This window comes from Coffea arabica, chromosome 5e (assembly GCF_036785885.1).
Source record: "Coffea arabica cultivar ET-39 chromosome 5e, Coffea Arabica ET-39 HiFi, whole genome shotgun sequence".
Classification (NCBI taxonomy): Eukaryota; Viridiplantae; Streptophyta; class Magnoliopsida; order Gentianales; family Rubiaceae; genus Coffea; species Coffea arabica.
Genome location: NC_092318.1, coordinates 27,230,313 through 27,235,578, shown reverse-complemented (window position 1 = coordinate 27,235,578; position 5,266 = coordinate 27,230,313).

Sequence of the window (5,266 nt, the reverse complement as noted above, 5' to 3'; positions counted from 1 at the left end):
ATTAAAAACCCCTTTTTGGACTTTGTTTGGCCAAATCGTCGCATTCTCAAGTCCCATGGCCTTTTACTTTTCATTTACACACGTTCACATTCCACTACACATTTTCACATCACCATCCACACATTCAAAAAGTGGGGCGCGACATATATAGTACCTGCAGCTCTTGACTTTGTCTAACTTGAAATGTCCCTTGGTGTATATGATGCATTATATTGTGTATATGTTGGCGTGGCTTGTATATATATGTATACATTTTGATCTTTTGATTGTTTTGAGTATTCCAACCCTTTAGTTCGTTGATTGGAATTTCGAGGACGAAATTGTCCTAAGTGGGGGAGATTGTGAGGCCCCAGTCCGTCCGTAAGCTGAGATGAGGGTTATTCGTAAATCGGTGGGATGGAATTCGGGTTTTAAGGCTAAGGAGTAAAACCCTAACCTCGGTTAAGGTTGAAAACCCTAGTTTATTTTATTAGAAAGTTTAAGTGGGGTTTTTGTTTCTTTTCTTTATCGCCCGCCTTTTCTACATTTTTCTTTACTAGAAATTTCTCCAGATAATTTTTATGAGTAAATATGGGTTTTAGATGATTTTTCAAGTATCGGTTAGATTTTGAGAAAATAAGAACGTATATCGGACGTGGGACCCACTAGTGCGAAAAGTTCGGAAAAATTCGGCCAATAAGGTTAAGTTTCGGATACTGTGTAAAATTTATCGGGTGTTAGGAGATAGGTAGAGGAGGTGATTTGATTGATGTGAGAGGAAAAAGAAAAGATAGGAGTGCATTAATGGAGGTGACAAGTGTCACCATTGTATTGGAAGTAACTTAAGATTTACTATTCATTTTTGTTGACATTTTGACCAATTGGTTAAATATCCTAAAATTAACCAAAATTCATTCATTTCTTACCTTCTTGGTGGCCGGCCCTCTTGAGCTAAAAAGGAAGAGAAAACTCTTCAAAATCTTGGTAACTACCTAGCTCAAATCATCCAACCAAGTGCTTGATCAAGTTTCTACTCCATAAACTCTATCCCTTTGGTGCTAGTGAGTGGTTTAGTGAAGCTTGTTTGAAGAGCTAAGGTGGCCAACATCTCTACCTCTCTTGTTACTAGGTGAGTGGTGTGTGAATTTACTCTTACATCTAATGATGCTTAAGTTATGCTTAGTAGTGGTTAAAGTGATGATATTTGTGCTTTATTTCTTGATTTGAAGTGATTTGGTGAAGTTTTTATATTTTTGAGGAATTTTCTGGTTTAATATGAATGTGTTGTTTTGGTCATCTATGATGGTTGATAATGAGGGGAAAAGACTCTAGTAGGTGTGAATTAGTGATAATTGTAACCAATTTTGGGTTTGGATTGAATTGTGGAAAGTTAGGGTTTTATCACCCCTTATTCTGTCCGGTTTTGGATCATAGGGTTAGAGGCCGAATTGGACTTTACTTAAAACATGAAATTTGTAGGTATTGATGTGTTTGAGGTGTCTGTAAAATTTCAGGTCATTTGGAGTAGTGTAGAGTGAGATATGTCGATTTTACTGTTGCTGTTCTGGGTTGATCAGAATGTGCGAACTGCGTTTGAACTCGTCTGTTTTGACTGGTATTACTTTCGATTTGGATGTTGAGGTCTTCTGATGAAATGTAGCCCTGTTTCTAAGCTTTCGAATGGCTTTGGAATTTCTGGATTTGGACTTGTGTAGGCTGAGTTATGATGTTTGTACTAGGATACGGTTTGTGAACCTGTTTTGCGATTCTGGTATAGTGTCTTGCATTTTTGACCTTGTTATCTTCAAAACTGGACAAAGGTGCCTTCTTCAACATTGTAGCCCCTTAAGTCCTGAATATTTCTGTAAAGTTTCAAGTCAAACGGAGTAGTGTATTATGAGTGATAGACAGAACACTCAGGCCTGTTTTAGACATTAGTTTGGGTACGTTTTGCATTTCAGCTTCTGACCGTGGGGGTTTTCATTTTGATCCTGTACGATCTGGATTTTGATTCCTTCATAAGAAATGTAGTTCTTGGTCACAGATTCGAAACGCTATAAAGTACGTTAAAATCCGAATCCCGTAGCTCGAGTTATGATCGAAATAAGAATGCATGTCAGAACTGTTTTATATCCGGACAGTTTATGACTGGAGCTTTGGCTTCACGTTTGACTAGGTTACAAGCTGTTTGGGCTTGCGACCAAAACACCAAACTTATAGCCCTATATCAGAACTTTTTAACGCCCTTGGAATTTCATGAATCGGATTTATAAAACCTGAGATATAGCCGAGCAAATAAGGCCTGCCCGTGAAAATGACCATTTTCTGGTCAGATCTGTTTTGGTCCTGATGACCAACTTCCGTTCCGAATTTGGATTGCCGACCTTCATGAAAGTTGTTCCATCTGGACTGAACTAGCTAACTGCCAATTTGCAGCTCTTTTGCCCATGTGTAGCATAGAAAACAGTTTGCACTCAAAACTGACCATTTGTGCATTGGCCAGATTTCGTAAGTGATTGTGTTTGGTTCATTTGGGACTGAAGCCTCCAGTTTTAGTTTTGGATGTCTTCATAACAGTTGTTGTTCATCCTGTAAGCTTCGACATGGCATCTCATATGCCTTAATCCAATATTCGTAGCTCAACTTATGATTAAAATAGAAACGAGTGTCAAATCTGCCGTTTCCGCTAACGGCCGTTTCCGTTTCCGTCCGTCATATGTACGTGCGCGCGTGCCATTTTTGCCGTTTTGTTTGTTTGAGGCACGATAGTAGCCGTTTACGATATTATGTGACACAATCTCCTATTTCGGACGGTGGTGAGATGGGCGGATCTGGTGGGGTCCACTACTAGCTGATCGTTTCGATCCGACTTCATACTTTTGCTATTTCCATTTTGAGTAAGTATTCAGGCCAGTTTGGTGTGTTTTCTTTGCTATGTGTTTGAGATATGTGAAAAGGGTACTTAGGCGAGGGTGTACTTTATCGCACTCGACCTAAACCCTAATTTGAATGTATAATTGTACTTGGCATATGTATATGAACCTTTTGGAACCAAAACCCTTGAGCTTGTGGCTCGGGGCGACTTTCGAGTAAAGTTTGTGAAGTTTGCAAAGTTTGTGAGTTCGTGGGCCCGATCTAAGACCTGTTTGGACTATTCGAGCCGGTTAGGGCTTGGTCGAAATCAGTCCAACTTAGTCTGAGGTCACCAAGTTTGTAGGTTCATGTTATGAACCAATTTTGTGAATCCGGTTCACCGAGAAGGTGACCAAGTTTGTGACCGAGCTTGTGACTCAAGCTCAAGTTTGTGATTTCGTTCGCCCGGGCAAGTTTGTGAGGTGACTGGCCAGTGAGGGTGATAAGGTGTCGGTGGGTGTACAAGTGAAGTTCTACGGACCATTGAGTGTGGTCGACGGAGTGTCGGCAGGAGATCACGCATGGCATATAAATTGGCTTTGGAGCCACCTGTATCCTTATTATGTGATGTTACTTTTCTGCTTTTGCTTTACTCTTACTGTGTAACTGTTGTTACGTGAAATTTATGCTTTCGCCCCTGTTTACTTACTAAGCATATAGCTTACCCCTTTCCTTTTGTTTTCCTTAGCAGGGGCCGACGCGGGGACTTTTGGCTCGTATACTAGTATAGTTAGATTGGCTTGTAATAGTTGAACAGTTAGGATATTTGTTTTTGTTTTGGTGGTTTGTATAAGGACCCTTCTTAGGGTCTATCTTCTGCTGGTTGTGGTTATAGTGTATTAGAGTGGTTTGACTCGAGACTTTTGAGGATGTAAATGTAACTTTTGGGATTGTATATATATTGTATATAGTGCTCTTTCGATTTATCTAGTTTTATTGCTTTAAGTTTTGAGTCCTGGCGCGAGCTAGGCAGGCGGCCCGCCGATACCCTTGGGTTCGCCCTTGGGAGAAGTGGGGTCGTCACAACAAACATAATTTACACAAATTTCACCTTTTTGAACAAGATCTCGAATAAAGTGGTGTTTTATATCTATATGCTTTGTCCTAGAATGTTGAATTGGATTTTTGGTCAAATTAATAGCACTAGTATTATCACAGAATATAGGCATGCAGTCATATAACAATCCAAAATCATTCAAGGTATGCTTCATCCATAAAAGTTGAGCACAACATGCACTAGCGGCAATATATTCCGCTTCGGTTGTAGACAAAGATATTGCATTTTGCTTTTTGTTAAACCAAGAAACTAAGCAATTACCAAGAAAGTGACAAGTTCCACTAGTACTTTTTCTGTCCACACGACAACCACCAAAATCCGCATCCGAATATCCATATAAAGCAAATTCACAAGATCTAGCATACCAAAGACCATAGTCTAATGTACCTTTCAAATACCTAAAAATTCTTTTAACAGCATTTAAATGTGATTCTTTTGGACAAGATTGAAATCTAGCACACAAGCAAACAGCAAACATAATATCAGGTCTACTTGCGGTTAAATAGAGTAAGCTTCCGATCATACCTCTATAGTGCTTTTCATCCACATGATTACCTTCTTCATCTTTGTCAAGTTTTGTAGAAGTGCACATTGGAGTTCCAACTTGCTTTGAGTCTTCCATGCCAAACTTTTTCAGCAATTCCTTGGTATATTTTGCTTGATTTATAAAAATTCCCTCAAGGGCTTGATGTATTTGAAGTCCAAGGAAGAAATTTAATTCTCCCATCATACTCATTTCAAATTCACTTTGCATAGTGGTGGAAAAATCCTTGCATAGATACTCATTAGTAGCACCAAAAATAATATCATCAACATATATTTGCACAATAAGAAGGTCATTTAACACTTGCTTAGTAAACAGTGTGGTGTCCACAAAACCTCTTTTGAAACCATTTTCAATCAAGAAACCACTTAATCTTTCATACCAAGCTCTTGGAGCCTGTTTTAAACCATATAATGCTTTAGATAGTTTAAACACATGACTTGGAAATTTTGTATTTTCAAAACCGGGAGGTTGATCCACATATACTTCTTGATCAATAAAACCATTTAAAAAGGCACTTTTAACATCCATTTGAAACAATTTGAAACCTTTGAAACAAGCAAAAGCAAGAAGCATTCTAATAGATTCTAATCTTGCTACGGGAGCAAATGTTTCATCAAAATCAATTCCTTCTTCTTGTGCATATCCTTTAGCAACTAATCTAGCTTTATTCCTTATAACAACACCTTTATCATCCAATTTATTTCTAAATATCCACTTTGTGCCAATGATAGGTTGATTTTGAGGTCTATCAACAAGTGTCCAAACCTTAT